Source organism: Delphinapterus leucas, chromosome X (assembly GCF_059928025.1).
Source record: "Delphinapterus leucas isolate spDelLeu-1000000601 "Yukka" chromosome X, BTC_Dleu_Yukka2, whole genome shotgun sequence".
Classification (NCBI taxonomy): domain Eukaryota; kingdom Metazoa; phylum Chordata; class Mammalia; order Artiodactyla; family Monodontidae; genus Delphinapterus; species Delphinapterus leucas.
The window spans coordinates 28,507,050-28,525,909 of NC_143150.1; positions in this window are offsets into that span (position 1 = coordinate 28,507,050).

Below are 18,860 nucleotides of genomic sequence, written 5' to 3' on the forward strand. Positions count from 1 at the left end.
ACAGCAAAATCCTTTTTGACCCACCTCCTAGAGAAATGGAGACAAAAACAAAAATAAACAAATGGGACCTAATGAAACTTAAAAGCTTTTGTACAGCAAAGGAATCCATAAACAAGACAAAAAGACAACCCTCAGAATGGGAGAAAATATTTTCAAATGAAGCAACTGACAAAGGATTAATCTCCAAAATTTACAAGCAGCTCATGCAGCTCAATATCAAAAAAAACAAGCAACCTAATCCAAAACTGGGCAGAAGACCTAAATAGACATTTCTCCAAAGAAGATATACAGATTGCCAACAAACACATGAAAGAATGCTCAATATCACTAATAATTAGAGAAATGCAAATCAAAACTACAATGAGGTATCACCTCACACCGGTCAGAATGGCCATCATCAAAACACCTACAAACAATAAATGCTGGAGAGGCTGTGGAGAAAAGGGAACCCTTTTGCACTGTTGGTGGGAATATAAATTGATACAGCCACTATGGAGAACAGTATGGAGGTTTCTGAAAAAACTAAAAATAGAAGTACCATACAACCCAGCAATCCCACTACTGGGCATATACCCTGAGAAAACCATAATTCAAAAAGAGTCATGTACCACAATGTTCACTGCAGCTCTATTTACAATAGCCAGGACATGGAAGCAATCTACGTTTCCATCAACAGATGAATGGATAAAGATGTGGCACATATATACGATGGAATATTACTCAGCCATGAAAAGAAACGAAATTGAGTTATTTGTAGTGAGGTGGATGGGCCTAGAGTCTGTCATACAGAGTGAAGTAAGTCAGAAGGAGAAAAACAAATACCATATGCTAACACATATATATGGAATCTAAGAAAAACAAAAAAGGTCATGAAGAACCTAGGGGTAAGATGGGAATAAAGACACAGACCTACTAGAGCATGGACTTGAGGATATGGGGAGGGGGAAGGGTAAGCTGTGACAAAGTTAGAGAGTGGCATGGACATATATACACTACCAAACGTAAAATAGATAGCCAGTGGGAAGTAGCCACATAGCACAGGGAGATCAGCTAGGTGGTCTGTGACCACCTAGAGGGGTGGGATAGGGAGGGTGGGAGGGAGGGAGATGCAAGAGGGAAGAGATATGGGAACATATGTATATGTATAACTGATTCACTTTGTTATAAAGCAGAAACTAAGACACCATTGTAAAGCAATTATACTCCAATAAAGATGTTAAAAAAAGAAAAGAAACGAAATTGAGTTATTTGTAGTGAGGTGGATGGATCTAAAGATGTCATACAGAGTGAAGTAAGTCAGAAAGAGAAAAACAAATACCGTATGCTAACACATATATATGGAATCTAAAAAAATAATAAATGGTCTGAAGAACCTAGGGGCAGGACAGGAATAAAGACGCAGACATAGAGAATGGACTTGAGGACACGGGGAGGAGGAAGGGTAAGCTGGGACGAAGTGAGAGAGTGGCAAGGACATATATACACTACCAAATGTAAAACAGATAGATAGTGGGAAGCAGCCACATAGCACAAGGCGATCAGCTCTGTGCTTTGTGACCACCTAGAGGGCTGAGATAGGGAGGATGGGAGGGAGACACAAAACGCAGGAGATATGGGGACATATGTATATGTATAGCTGATTCACTGTTATAAAGCAGAACATAACACACCATTATAAAGCAATTATACTACAATAAAGGTGTTAAAAAAATCTCTGTACAATTAAGTGCTTTATGCATTATATCATTCACAGTAGGCTTAACTATCCCTTTTTTTAACAGATGAGAAAACTGAGCCTTAGAGACGTTAGGTGAATAACTAAGGTTGTAGAGCAGGTCCAGCCAGGTCTAGGACAGAGTCCAGTTGCACAACAAAGCACATGCTCTGACTGGCCCCCTGCACTCCCTATATCATTGCAACATGTTTTATAGATTCCAGTATATATTAAATGTGAGTTTTTATAAAATTAACCATATTGATGACATCCTGCAGCACTTTTGCGCTTCTGTCTTCCATTTATTTTGCTTCTCTCTTCAACTTAACTTGCCTACAAATAATGTACTGAATGAATTTTATGTGAGGCACTTCATAACCTACCCTTGGATCTTTTCTTTTTTAATCCCTGTTAAAGCGGCTACTTCATCAGTGGTTTTATTTACATTTTTCCCATAAAACATTGATTTTTTTAATTAAAGAATTTGTTTACTTGAAAAAAAATTTTATGGGTAAATCCAGATGAATACAGTTGAGCTTTGAACAACACAGGTTTGAACTACTAGGGTCCACTTATACACATTTTTTTCCCAATAAATATGTACTACAATACTACACAATCCATTCTTGGCAGAATCCCTGAATGCAGAACCATGGATACAAAGGCCAACTATAAAGTTATATGTGGATTTTCCACTGCACAGAAGGTCAGCACCCCAACCCCCATGTTGTTCAAGGGTCAACTGTATTGACTCTAAACAACAATAACAATAATAATAATGTCTTGGGGGTTTAAAATATAGAGAGGGCTTCCCTGGTGGTGCAGTGGTTGAAAGTCCGCCTGCCGATGCAGGGGACACGGGTTCGTGCCCTGGTCCAGGAAGATCTCACATGCCGCAGAGCGGCTGGGCCCGTGAGCCATGGCTGCTGAGCCTGCGCGTCCAGAGCCTGTGCTCCACAACAGGAGAGGCCACAACAGTGAGAGGCCCGCATACCGCAAAAAAAAAAAAAAAAAAAAAAAAGAGATTTAAAATACAATTAGAATAGCATATAATTTGAGAAGGGGTTAAAGTGGAGTTACTGTGTTTGAAGCTTGGAAGAAGCCAAGGATTCACGATATAATATCTAGGGCATCCACTAAAATGATAATAGAAGAGTATGTAGTTACCATGCTAATACAAGGTGAAAAAATAAGAACTAGTCAATCCAAAAGAAGGCAAGATAAGAGAGGACAAAATGAACTTAGAATGAATGGAAAACATATGAAGGATTTGGCAATATAGATTTAAATGCAAATATATGTACTAATTATAGTGCATGTAAATGAACAAGACACTCCAATTAAATTGTCAGACTAAATACAAATATATATGCTTCATACAGGAAATACATCTTAAATATAAGAATATGGAAAATTAAAACTAAAAAGATAGAAGGATATGTCATGCACACTCCAACTGAAAGAAAGATGATGAAGCTAGACTAATAGACAAAGTAAACCTTAAGGCAAAAAGCATTACTAGAAACAGAGTGGGATGTTTTGTAATGATAAAGGGATCAATCCATTAAGAAGATAAACAATTCTAAATTTATATAAACCTAATAACATATCTTTGAAATATATAAGGAAAAATTATACAGGATTAAAAATGGAAATACGCTGTTCAAAAGGTTCAAACTTCCAGTTGTAAGATCAGTAAGTACTAGGGATGTAATGTACAACATGATGGCTATAGCTAACACTGCTGTACAGTATGTTTGAAAGTTGTTAAGAGAACAAACCCTAAGAGTTCTTATCACAAGGAAAAAAAACATGTTTTTCTTTTTTTTTGCATCTATATGAGAAGATAGATGTTAACTAAACTTACTGTGGTAATCATTTCACAATATATGTAAGACAAGTCATTATGCTGTACACCTTACACTTATAGAGGCATACCTCAGAGATATTTCAGGTTTGGTTCCAGACTACTGCAATAAAGCAAATGTTGCAGTAAAGCAACTCACACAAATTTTTTGGTTTCCCAGTGCATATAAAAGTTATGTTTACACAATACTGTAGCCTATTAAGTGTGCAATAGCATTATGTCTAAAAAAATAATGTATATAGCTTAATTTAAAAATACTTTATTGTTTAAAAATGCAAACCATCATCTAATATCACAGGATTGCCACAAACCTTCATTTTGTTAAAAACATAGTAGCTGAGAAGCACAATAAAGTAAAGCGCAAAATGAGTTATGCCTGTACACTGCTGCATGTCAATTATATCTCAATAAAACTGGAAAAAAAAGCTGAGACCACACACACACACACACACACACACACGAGAAAATGGAAACAGACAAATCCACAACCACAGTGGGAGATTTCTGGGTGAATTTTATAAAATATTACAGGATCCATGAGAGGTCTCAGAGGTCTTTTCTAGTGAATTTTATCAAATATTACAGGATTCATGAACATAATATATCACCAATCTTAAACTCTTACAGAGTTTAAGTTTAAAAAAAGGGAACACTTCCTTAATTATTTAATAAAGTCAGCATAATTTTAACTCCAATACCTGACCAAAAAAAAAAACATTATTAGAAAGAATAATTACGTGCCAAAATCATTCAAGAACATAGGTGCAAATACCTAAATATAAGATTGCAAACTGTATCCCATATTATATAAAAATGACCATGGTGAATTTATTCCAAGAATAAAACAGGTTTTTTTTTAAACATTGATTTTACAATGTTATTTACCACATTAACAGAATAAAGGTCAAAAATCAAACAACCATTTTCGTAGATGTGGAGAAAGTATTTGATGATATCCAACACCTCCTTTTGCTAAAAACTCTTAGCACATTGGGAAAAGAAATAAAATTTCTTGATTTGATAAATGGCATCCACAAGAAAAACATGCAGTTAAAATCATACGTAATGGTGAAATAGTGGCCATTTGGCCCTTAAGTTTAAAATCAGACAAGCATTTCACTCTCGGCACTTCAACACTGACCTAGAGGTCCTAATGAGTGAAATGAGGCAGGAAAAAGAAATAAAGGCTTAAATATTAGAAAGGAAGAGAAATAAAACTTTTTTTCATATATGACATAACTGTATACATAGAAAATTCTAAGGAAGCCACAAAAACCCTTGAAATATTTTAAATTATTAATTAATTTTAAAGTCAATAAACAAATCAATTGTTTTTTACCCTAGGTACAAGCAAATTAGAAAATAAATTCTACATTATTATTCATAGTAACATCAAAATAATAATTTTATAAAATAAATTTAATAAGAGATGTGTATAAGGTATCTACTGAAAACTATAAAATAGTGATGAAAGAAATTAAAGGATATGTAAAAAGAGTATGATATTTATTATGCTCATGGATTACAAGACTTCAAAATATCAATTCTCCCCAATTTGAGCTACAGCTCCAAAGTCAGAAGACTTACATTACCTAATTTAAAGACTTATTCTATGTAAAAATATAATTATTAAGACACGGTTATTGGTACAGCAGACAAATAGATTAACAGACTAAAAAGTCCAAAAGTAGAGCCACATAGATATGGTCGACTGATTTTCAAAAAGGTACCAAAACATTTCAATTAGGGAAAAGGTTTTTCAACATATGTTGTAGGAATTACAGGACAATCATATTTTATAAATGAACAAATGGTTCAATAAAGGGTGCTGAACAACTGGACAACTATACATGAAAAAAGTGAATCTAGATACGGACCTTACACCCTTCATGAAAATTAACTCAAAGTGGATCATAGACCTAAATGTAAAACTATAAAACTCCTAGAAGGTAACATAAGACAAAATCTAGATGACCTTGAGTATGGCAATGACTATTTAGATACAACACCAAGGGCGTGATCCATGAAAGAAATAACTGAACTGGACTTCACTAAAATTAAAAACTTCTGCTCTGCAAAAGATGATGCCAAGAGAATGAGAACACAAGCCACAGACTGGGAGAAAATATTTGCAAAAGACACATCTGATAAAGGACCGTTATCCAAAATATACAAAGAACTCTTAAAACTCAACAAGAAGAAAACAAACAATTCAATTTAAAAACCGGACCAAAGATCCTAACAAGATACTCCACCAAAGAACATACACAGATGTTAAATAAGCATATGAAAATATGCTCAACGTCATATGTCATCAGGGAAATGCAAATTAAAACAATGAGATTCTAGTACACACCTATTAGAATGGCCAAACTCTGGAACACAGACAACACCAAATGCTGACAAGGATGTGGAGCAACAGGAATTCTCACTTGCTGCTGGTAGGAATGCAAAATGGTACAGCCACACGGGAACATAGTTTGCCAGTTTCTTACCAAAATAAGCATACTCTGACTATATGATTCAGCAACTGCACTCCTTGGTGTTTCTCCAAAGGAGTTAAAAACATGTCTACAAAAAAACCTGCACATAGATGTTTATAGCAGTTTTATCCTTAATTGTGAAAACTTAGAAGCAACCAAGACGTCCTTCAGCAGGTGAATGGATAAATTAACTATGGTACATCTAGACTATGGAATATTATTCAGCACTAAAAAGAAATGAGCTATCAAGCCATGAAAAGATATGGAAGAACCTTTTAAATACATATTTAAGTGAAAGAAGTCAATCTGAAAAGGCTACATACAGTATGATTCCAAATATATGACATTCTGGAAAAGGCAAAACTATGAAGACAGTAAAAGATCAGTGGTTGCCAGGGGTTAGGGAGGAGGGAGAGATGAACTGGCAGAGCACAAAGGATTTTTAGCACAGTGACACTATTCTGTATGATATTATGATGGAGGATACATGTCATTAAAATGTGTCAAAACCCATAGACTGTATGACACCAAAAGGGAACCCTAATGTAAACTATGGATTTGGGGTGATGATGATGTAGGTTCGTAGGCTGTAACAAATGCATTACTGTGGCGTAGGATGTGGAGGGTGGGGGAGGTGGTGCATGTGTGGTGGCAAGGTGTACTTTCCATTCAATTTTGTTGTGAATCGAAAACTGCTCTAAAATCTATTAAAATGGGGGGGAAAATAACGTTGACCTCTACCTCACACACTACACAAAATCTGGGATGTACGGTAGTGGGGGAGGCAGGGGTGAGAGGAATAGTTAAGTAATACTTTCTGCTTGATTTTGGAATCTAAAGCCCCTCTAAAAAAATTGTCTATTAAAATAGAAAGAAAATGGACATTTACCTCTACATCCCAGCATAAACAAAATTTAGTTGTTTATGGATAACAGATCCAGTTTTAGCATGAAAGCTAAAACTGGAAAGCTTCTAGAAGTAAACATAGGTGAATATCTTTATCACTTTGGGCAGGCAGATTTTTCTTGTAACACAAAAATAATAAACATAAAGGAAATACTGATGAATTCTTCATTAATTTCTCTATCAAAATACACCATTAAAAGAGTAACAAGAAAAGCTACAGACTTGGAAGAATATGTTTTCAATGCATATATCTAAAAAAGGACTTGTATTCAGAACTTAGGATCCCCACAATATAATAATAGAGACAAAAATCCAAAAAAAATAGCCAAAGAGCTAGACACTTCACAAAATAAGGTATCAATATATGAATGGCCAATGAGTACAAGAAAAGGTACTCAACACCATTAATCATCAGAAAAGTGTAAATTAAAACCAAAAGAGGATAATACTTCACAGCCACAAGAATGGCTAAAACTAAAAAGACTGACAACACTAAATATAAGTGAGGCTGTGGAATTCTTAAGGAAAAGATATGATTACTCATCTCTTTGTCCCTAGTAACCAGTACTGTACCTGTAAATAGGAGAGTGTTAAGTAAATATTCCAGGGATAGCTGGATTGATGAATAGAAGGGAGAAAAGGTGGCAGAGGAGGGCAAAAATGAGAGCAACAGGAAAGAAAGGAGGGGAAAATGGAGGGTAGAAAAATTAGAATTAGGCAGCTCCTTATTTAAGTAAAAATCACAACAGTGTTTAAACTGTACTGTTTGAAAGTAAAATACATTTGGAAAACAAAACAAATATCAAATCAATCCCTCTTTAACAAAATCGAAAACATTTTCAAAACTTAATTACAAAAAAAAATGCAGGAGGTCCTTTATACAAACAACTTGGCAGAATCTGAAGTGCAAGAAATTCTATATTCCATAAGGGACAAAGACCAACATAAAACTGAACTACCAGTTAAGGCCCCTCCAAAATTTTTTTAGTATAATTTACTGTTGTGATAAGTTATTCTCATTAAGTTTTCTGTGTATTAAACATGTTCAGGCATCACAATTAATACTTGAGGCCCAAGTTTATTCAGATCTGTGTTTACCAAACGCCCCCTATTACACATTACACCAAATGTGCCCTATTATACATTTAGGATCCAAATAACAGAGGACTCAGTTTGGTTCTAAAATACCATGTGATTAACAATTTTGTATTTTCTAGGTAACTCAAATTATTTAGATATAAAATGATACATTCATAACATAAAAGTATACTGGTCTTTTCACTAAACCATATCTATGTCGAATGAGATCGGGTATGTTACCCTATACTCCAGTTCACCTTCAGCAAACTGTCACGGCTTTCCTTTAAACTCCCACCACTGTTGCCATCCTTGTTCTACCCAGAGGTGGGGTCTGGAACTAATCTTGTTACCATGGGTAAGAGGTCTTTGATATAAGCCATGGATACCCATATACCCTACATATCCATTATTATTCTTCTAAATGTTTGAAACCAAGTGAGATTGACAGGTAAACACAAAGCCTAAAAACACATCATATCCCCAGGGCCTGCCCTCAAAAAAATTTTGGGAAGCTAGAGAAATATATCTTCATATTGAATTCATATTGAAAATTCCCCATGTACCCTCTGTCATCAGAATGTTCCTTTGATTCTCAGGAATCCCCATGAAAGGTCAGGAGCTTACCATTTTTAGCACTCTGTGCCCAGATCTTTGCTCCTACTTTTCCAAATAAAAAATGTTTCCATCCACCACTCCCTTATGGTTTCTCCTCTGCTAGATGACATGTTACATAAAAGGATAAAGAAATTTATGTAGAGGCAAGAATAGTTAACCATGTGGTATTTCCCCTTCTAGGAAATATTTTTAAATGGTTACAAGGGGTCTCTAGAAACAAGCATAACACACATATGACTAGTGGTACTGACTACTCCACAAGTCTCTGGTATTGGCTTCCACAATGCTAATTGATCCCCCGTTAGAACATGTACACTACAGAAGAAGGCCCTTCAACATAAGGCAATATTGTCCACTTCCTTCAACATTTTGAGGGCAAAGGAACCATGCTGCCTTCACACTTTTCCAAAAGAAGTTAATTCAGCATTCAGAATTGTGTGAGACACCTCTGTATTTGGCACCACCGTGTGCAGTAAAGAGTTAACTCAGAAGGCCTGGTTATTCCAAAGGTCTTCAGGACTGACCCTTAACAGGCTACAGGGAAATAACCTATAAACCCTTGGAACATCCTGCCTGATCAGAATGTCTTTGTATACCTGGGGCCTTGGACCACACCAGACAGAATATGCTAACAACGTGATTTAACTTGAAGACTGCTTTTTGTTGCCCTGGGCCACACTGGAGTTTGATCATGGAGGAAGTGGGGGGGCGGTGGCGGGCCTGTGCTGGAGACTGAGTAGCTAAGGTCAGTCATGTGGAGCTCCATGCCTACACGACTGACCCCTAATAAAACCCTGGCCACCAAGGCTCCAATGAGCTTACTGGTTGGCAACACTTTTCATGTGCTATCACACTTTGTTAATGGGAGAATTAAATGCTGCCTCTACAACTCCACTGGGAGAGGACAACTGGAAGCCTGTGCCCAGTTTCTCCTGGACTCTGCCCTACGTGCCTTGTTTCCTTTGCTGATTTTAATTTGTATCCTTTCACTATAATGAGCCATAACGGCAAGTACAGCTTTTCTAAGTTCTATGAGTCCTTCTGGCAAATCATCCAACTAGAGAGTTGTCTTGACACAACTATGTTTTCTTATTTTCATACAACTAATAAAATAGTCTTTTGTTGATAAGTTGTGTGCTAGCTTGCTCTTGTATCACTGTGTGCTTGAGCTGTCTCTCTCTCTCTGTCTGCTGTCTGTCTGTCTGTCTGTCTGTCTGTCTCTCTCTCTCTCTCTCTATATATATATATATATATATGCTCACCAGATAGGAAATTAATTTATTGCTATAAGCAACCATTTTGACAAACTGCAAGAAAAGACAAGTGTGAAAATGAGAGTTATTTATATTCAGACAAATGGCAGACAAGTCTACACAACAGCCCAAAGGCAAAATATCGGTGGCTCTGGGAGGGAGACAAATTAGCCCGGCATTTTTAATTAAAATTGGGCTGCTTCCTGGAATGCAAAGATTTTTTTCCACTTCTCTCTCACCAAAGACAGCAGCCACATATTTTAAGTATGTTCCTAAAATTAAAATTGCAAGCATTAAAATTGAGCATATATGAAAGTGCATTAGCTTACCTTTACTGGGCTTTCCCTGACACCCTTACTATAATTTGAATTTTCATAACTAAAATATCCACTCGTAGATAGAAAATTTGAAGGCAGAAAGGTAAATTTTGACTTTCTGGCATTTTTTAACACTTACAGCCTATTTTCATCATCCAAAGCTATTACAAAATGTTCTAGCCAATGTGGAGGGACAGAGAGAAAAGATAGTATAAAACCCAAGGAGTGGAAAGAGAAAGCAAGAGCAAACGCCATGTAATATCTAAACGTTCTTACCTCTCCTATACCTCATGGGACTGAGAATACTCTGCCAGCCATGGTAAAATGACACAAATTCAGTCTTATCCTTTCATACCTTTCCACCTCCTTCCTCTCAAGCTTTCCTAGCTTCTTTCCTTTTGGACAGAGCCCTAAGCAGGACGCTTTCCTGATGCCTAACCAAAATGGCACCACAGGCACCTGAATTTCCTTCTTAACCAAACTTTGCTCAACTTCTTGTCTTTTCATAATTCTATACTCTTCCATGTGTCTCTGGGTGGTAACAGGCTCATCAGATAGGGTACACAGATGCTGGATCCCAAGCCAGGCAGTCTAACTTTACTATCAAGTTCAGCATTATACTCTATTTGCTCTAGAATAATTTTCCTATAAATAGAGCACTGGAAGGAGATGAGCAAACTCTTGATCTGAAGCTCCAGCCATAGATGAAGTCAACTATGGAAGAGGTTTGTTTTCTCATTCAAATAACGGTTGTCTCATACCTTTAGGTGAGGACTGCCTTGCTGGAACCTGGCAATAATTTCCACTCAGTCTAGAAAACTGGTTATCTTTCCTTCCTCTTAAAGATACCTAGTTCTTGTCTGGTCATCCTGGGAATAATATTCAACTCAACTTGGATTAGGGAATTCAATCTCCTGTCTACATGTCTTTTTAGAATAGCAAAAGGTACAACATATTTTTTCTCATCTATTTTATTTAGGATATTCACCATTCCACAAGTTGTGAACACTGAATATTCCATAAACTGAGACCAGCAGAAGAACCATTATTTGTATTTGATGTTCTTCTGTCCTACTTTCTGGGCTGTTTCTGTTCAAGCTTATCTCAAAACCTCTGTACCCTTTCATGCAACATTCAAGTAACAAATTTAGTTATCATGCAGGTACTGTATGCCAGGTACTCTGCTATTTGCTGAGTTCCATTTCTCCTTCAAACTCGGGTGTTTTTATATGATGGTGGTTTACAATACTCCCCCTCCAAGATAAGACATTTGCATTTTCACAGTGACCTTGAATACCCTATACCTAGGAAGTAATTCTAATGGTGAATTTATACATGATGAAAGATATCTCTGGAGAGATATCTCTGAGATATTTTCTAATACTCTTCAAATCATAACCTGTAAGCCATCAACTAGATTTCATACTAGTAACAAAAGCTAAACTTGTAGCCAAAATTTTCCTTCAAATCACCTCATCAAACAACTATGCTTATACCCGTCCTTGGACTGGAGCATTCTCTCAAAAGACCCTATCAAGCATGAAGTGTGAAGGCCATTTCTGCAGGTGACAGTCCATATGTAATTCAGAACAATCTCTGAACATGTGTACCCTTGTTCTATTGTGGTATTGATTTCATTGAGTCCTGGAGCTCTCTTTAGATTAAAAGTGGCCTCTTGGCTGCCTCTCCCAGACCTCCGGAATGAAGACTTCATATAGCAATCTTAGATTAAAAGAAAAGAACAATAATTGATGCTTATAATCCTAACTTTGAGTAATCATGATGAAATTAAATAATAATTAGCATACTACACTTAAGAAAAAGGAAAGCTGGGAAGAGAGTAAGTTGTTTTAGAAATACATCCCTATAAAATGAAGTATATGCATAGAAACAGGCCTGAAAAGACGTTCACCCAGCTGATATGATGGTTATTTCTGGATAACAGGATTATGAGTGATTTTTAGAAGCTTTTCGCTTGATTATATTTTCTAATCTTTCTACAGTAAACACGTTTTGTAATTATTAAGCTATTTTCAATAAAAATAATTAAAATCTGTGTACAAGTACTGAGGAGTACTTAAAGAAGTAGCTTTTAGAGTCACAGACATCTGTAAATAGTATTTTATTAAGGTATTGTAGGCATCTAACACAGTGCCTAACACATAGAAAGTGAATAATGAATGTTCACAGAATCAGACCAAAATGTGTCTTCCTTTGTACACAAGGAATGATTTTAGCATTTCATCTGCATTGTTTGCACTGTTGAAATGCCTATATTTTAAATTACTAATCTTTGAATTTGGCTTGTATTTTGGATACTACCTGATAAACTCTCTTTCTTCCAAATTTATCTCGTTTGTAAACTTTGGAAATTGGGCTGGGCTGCAATTCTTCAAAGAATCTTCTATTTCACTACATTAGCTTTGTTTTAGCAATACTGTTGGAGGCTCCATACATAAGCATTAGTCTAAATCACCCAAATCTGACGCTAAACTCTCAAACCCTCCCATAAAAAATGTTAAGGCTTGGAATATTACTGAAATAACCTTTCTGAAACCACCAGAAATTCTCTAATGCATGCTCTTTAAATTCAATCATTACCAACACTCAAACACTAGAGACTAAAAGATTTTGATCTCAACAACAGAGTGAGTTTTCTTTGTAGCCATGCATTTTGAAAATATATCCAGGTGGAAGTGTGACTTTGCAAAGCTGCTTAATTTTGATCAAGAGCTATTTCTTTTGGCCACATTCTCTTACTAATATGCTGACAGAATTCATGAAAGAAATAATAATGACGTGTAGCATAAATCCAAAAGAGGAAAGAGGTAGTAGTTGGGGCTTTGGGTACTGATGGGTATTCTTTTATTAAGCAATCTTTCTTAAAAAGCTTGAAATGTAAAAATTCATTTTAAAAACACAGTTTGATAGCTCCTATTGGTTAATTCATCAGCTTAAACCACTTTTTTTTTTTTTAAGGAAAATCAGATTCTATTCAGAACTATACCATTGTTGAGTACTACACCTTGAAGAGGGTACACTGGGTACTACAAAATCAAATGGCTGCTTCTCCGTCAAGGTGAGCCAAGCATGAGCTTCAACTATTGCCATTGCTCTGGTTAAGAAACTCTTGAACAAATCTGGTAGGCTGGGCCTAGGAGAAAAGAAGTTTCTTCCTACAGGAAGAGAGAGAGCCAGATGGGAAAAAACAGAAACCTTGACCCTGCAACAAAGTCTTAGTGATCTGAGGGGAGAAGTGACTCCACATTTAGCAAATGACTACTGCTCAACTCTTGTCCTTGGCCCACCCCCATGGATACATGTCTGAGTTCTAAGAAGAGAGAATATTGTGCGTATAAGTTGCAAAATGCTGTTTCAACAAAAAGCTCTAATACTTTGGGAAAGAAGCATATTATTCTGGAACTCCACTAACCACACAGGACAAAATGAAAGAGAGGTCTCTCTGCCACAGAGAACTGTTTATCTGTTCCACCATCAGTGCTTTGAATTATCAGAGCGTTTGTGTCTAGAGGAGCAGCAATAGTGTCCAAGGGAAGAATGGCAGCAACCAGCAGGAGACTGCCATTTCCCCTGAGGGGTAATAGAGCAATGATGCGGCCCCTAAGAGCCAGTAGAGTACAAGTACCAAGTACCACCCCACCACACACAAACAGTAGACTACAGTACCTAACAGTGACAGCAGTATCCAATGGGAAACTAGTGCCAGGTAAAAGATAGCAGAGAAGAAGAAGTGCCCAGCAGAAGCACACAGCATAAGCTGTGTGGGTTCACTAGTTGTATCTGGACACTCTGAGAAATATTAGGCAGAGGATAGGGAAGAGCAAGAAGGGGAGAAGGGCTTTGCAAAGAGCTAGAGGTCTTGTATACGTAGGTAGAAGCAAGGGTCTGTGAAATTTAGTACTGTTAATGTTCCTCAGTTTCCTCACCTGTAAAATGGAGGTAATCATACTCTTATATCAAAGGATTGTTGTAAGAGTTAAATGAGATAATATAAAAAGCATTTAGAATAATATCTGGCACAAGAAGCACTATGTTAATGTCCTTACTGTTATAAAGTCATGCTGCAGGGCTTCCCTGGTGGCGCAGTGGTTGAGAGTCCGCCTGCCGATGCAGGGGACACGGGCTCGTGCCCCAGTCCGGGAAGATCCCACATGCCGCGGAGTGGCTAGGCCCGTGAGCCATGGCCGCTGAGCCTGCGCATCCAGAGCCTGTGCTCCGCAACGGGAGAGGCCACAACAGTGATGAGGCCTGCATACCGCCAAAAAAAAAAATCATGCTGCAGTACATTTATTTTTGTTATTTATTCAATCAATCAATAAAAGGCTGAACTTTAATGTTAAAATATCCACAATTTGTTGTCTTAAGTACTACCCAATGTAGATTTCTACAGGCTTAGGTATAAAGAGCAACTCCAGCTCATCTTCAAAAATCCCAGATAGGGACGTCCCTGGTGGTGCAGTGGTTAAGAATCCACCTGCCAATGCAGGGGACACGAGTTCGATCCCTGGTCTGGGGAGAACCCACATGCTGCAGAGCAACTAAGCCCGTGTGTCACAACTACTGAGCCTGCGCTCTAGAGCCTGTGAGCCACAACTACTGACCCCATGAGCCGCAACAACTGAAGCCCACGTGCTGCAGCTACTGAGCCCACGTGCTGCAACTATTGAAGCCTGCGCACCTAGAGCCCGTGCTCCACAACGAGAAGCCACCGCAATGAGAAGCCCGAGCACTGCAACAAAGAGTAGTCCCCACTCACCGCAACTAGAGAAAGCCCGCGTGCAGCAACAAGACCCAATGCAGCCAAAAATAAAAAATAATAATAAATAAAATTAAAAATTAAAAAAGCCATCTCTCATACTATACCCAACTTCCAATTTGAAAAAAAGAATGCTCCCCTGGTGGCGCAGTGGTTGAGAGTCCACCTGCCGATGCAGGGGACACGGGTTCGGGCCCCGGTCCGGGAAGATCCCACATGCTGTGGAGCGGCTGGGCCCGTGAGCCATGGCCGCTGGGCCTGCACGTGCGGAGCCTGTGCTCCGCAACTGAAGAGGCCACAATGGTGAGAGGCCCACGTACCACAAAAAAAAATAAAAAAGAAAAAAAGAAAATCCCAGATAAATCTATGGCTATGTAAATATGAATACAACAATGATATAATATTATTTTTTTAATTGCAGTAACAGATAATTCACTTGCATTTTAGAATTATTGTCCTTTATAATCAAGTAAATGTCACTATAGGTGTAATGACTTTCACTAACACTCAATGTGAATGTGTTGCCAGGTTCACCAGCTATTCGTTTATTCTTTAGCACTATGCTTACAATTTGGGTAACTACATTGGTGTCTGGTTTATACTGACTTGACAAATTAGCTAATCTCACCTAAGGTGTGGGAAACTGATTCAAAGATCGCTTAGTATATGTATTCTCTAACATTCTTTTTTCCTTCAAAGTATAACTTCACTAAAGTAACAAGACTTACCAAAAAAAGTTTCTACCTTAGAGTAAGACTTAAAGAAATAAAAACATTTGGTTCATAAACTCTCAATTGTGATCCATAATTTCTGACTCCCTATGAGAGAGATGTGAAAAATGATCCTCCAGATACCCTGAATCTCTTTCATAGAATCAAAAGCTTTCTGGAGGGCTTCCCTGGTGGCGCAGTGGTTGAGAGTCCACCTGCCAATGCAGGGGACACAGGTTCGTGCCCCAGTCCGGGAAGATCCCACATGCTGCGGAGCGGCTGGGCCCGTGAGCCATGGCCGCTGAGCCTGCGCGTCTGGAGCCTGTGCTCTGCAGCAGGAGAGGCCACAACAGTGAGAGGCCCGTGTACCGCGGGAAAAAAAAAAAAAGCTTTCTGGAGCTCCTGAGTGTATGTGAGGTTTACTGCAGTAATTTGGAGCTGTAGGACAACCCTCATAAAGAACTTCTTCACTCTAGAATTTTCTCACATGAAAGATTGACTTTTAGCGGCCCATTACAATATCTTAAAAGAGAGACTGCAGCTGTTTTCACCCATGCCCTAAGCTTCCAATCTGTGTTTTCTCTCCTCCATGGCAAACAGAGGAGAGAAACAGAAAGACAGAGGCATGTCAGGTTCCAGTCCATGACTACCAGCGGTTTCCCAGTTGGTACAAATGGATGGGTGAAGTTGCCATCTGCTGAAATGGGTAACACTGGAAGACCACTAGGTGTTCAGGCAAAGATGTAAGTTTGCCTTTCGTCCTTCAGAACTCCTCAGCACCAAGTACGCAGGAAATTCATGCAGTCATCTGCTTATCCAGGCCAAGACCCGTCTCCTAGCCTACCATTCTAGACTATTCCTGACCCCTTTTTTCTTCTCACCACACTGACAAGTAGAACCTCCCAATTCTGTGTCCTATTTCCTCAGGAATTTTCTCTTTATGGTTTATTTCAGAAACAAATCCTAACTAAGGCATTGATGGAGGCCAAATGGTTTTGGATGTTCTTCCATCCATCTTATCGTAATTGGGCTATAACACAAACTTCCAAAGAACCAAATAACAATGGCAGTTTGGGGTCCTATAGCAAGGTCAGGGAGGAATACATTTTTGTGCAGGTGGACATTTCAGTGCCCATCATATTATAATATACAAGACCCTGGTCTCATTTTAATAAAACATCAAAGGAAAGATAAGTAAATTCAGACATCCTCCTGTGTGGAACTTTCTCCAGTTGTCATCAGGCAGAAATGACAACTCCCTGCCTTGAACTCATATAGAACTTTCTTTTAAATTTTTTATAGGGAACTTACCATTTTAATATTTTTATTCTATTTACCTGTGCATATGTATTCCCACATACTGAGAACTGACTCAATTCCTGCACTCTCTTACTTCCCCCTCTTGTTCCTTCTCTTCTTTCCCCGCTTTACACATACACACACACATACACACACACACACACACCCCACACACATTCTTTCTCACTCTGTCTCTCTCTCTCCTACTGCACAGTGCTTTGCAAATAATGCATGTGCAGTCAATGGCTATGGAATAATAGATTTAGAAAATAGATTTTAAAGTTTTATTTGTACATGGAGAAAGTCATTCTATTCTGGCCTATGATAAAAAGGCACCACAGGCAATCAATTTTTGTCTCTCCTAATCACAACGATAATATGCCTCTTCCAAAGCCTTGTCTAAACCAGGTTTGCTTTTATTTTGTATTTGTTTAGCAAATTGAAGAAAGTACCTTATATACTTTAAACCTATTGACATTTCATCTAATGCCAAGGTCAATAGTTAAGATTTCTCCTTAAGATACTATGAGACAAAAGACAAATATAAATCTACAGATTGGTTTGTAAAAGAACCTTATTAATTTAGACCACAATAATGTGAAATTTGTTATCATTTTTAAAAAGTTTGGTATGCAAAATTATAACACGGACAAAATTTCAAGGAACATATTTATACTTTTAACCAACAATTTCAAGCATTTTAAAAGAAGTCCATTGTTTGCCAATAACAGATATGCAAATAACAGATATGAAAATTATAATTACCTACTCACTAAGGAAGTTCCTCTAAGAAACCCTATTAAACTATACTTTTAATATTTCTAATTCTTATAATATTTTAATTGTTTTTGTCTTTCTCCCTCCACTAGAAATCAAGCTTGATGATAATAGGGTTTCATCTGTTTTGTTCACTGCTATATTCTCAGCACTTAGAACACTAGCTGGCATGTAGAGATGTTTAATAAATAGTTGCTAAATAAGTAAAAGAATAGATGATATCACTAAGTGTATTTGAAGGTGATAGAATATTTTTTTTTTTTTGCGGTACGCGGGCCTCTCACTGTTGCGGCCTCTCCCGTTGCGGAGCACAGGCTCCGGACGTGCAGGCTCAGCGGCCATGGCTCACGGGCGCAGCCGCTCTGCGGCATGTGGGATCCTCCCTGACCGGGGCACGAACCGCGTCCCCTGCATCGGCAGGCAGACTCTCAACCACTGCGCCACCACGGAAGCCCAATAGAATATTTTTAAAACACTGAAATTTTATTACTCAAATTCAAATTGTGGACTAATGCAATAGTCCCCACGGTGTTCCAGTCAGCGCCCCTTATTAACTTTAACTCCAAAGCTTTGCCATTTTGGAAATCATCACTACAAATTAGTAGAGAAATCTTCTGTCTTCTACAAAGCTGTAAGGGTGGAATCGCTTTTAGAATGCCAATATAAATTCAAACACATATAAAGAATTTAATTTCCTTGGTTTGCTCTGTTTTCAGCTATTCCAACCAGCTCATTGACCAAAATAATATACAGTTGATCTATAAAGTAGATAAACCATAGCATGCCATGTATTAGGGAAGACATTTTATGCAAATTTCTTTTAAGACTGAATTGCTCATAAAGCCTTAAACAACATCTTTTTCCCCCTCTGCCATCTTCCCTCCTACACCACCTATCACCTACTCCAAGCATTTCTGAGCATTAGTGTTCAATTTCCATGTACTTCACTCAAGCAAACAGGCTGAGAAACTTGTGGTGTTTAAAGAGTATCGTTTTTAAAGAACAAAACAATTATCCCTAATCTGCTCTTCAAACAAAAAGAGGTTTCAATGTCGAAAGCAT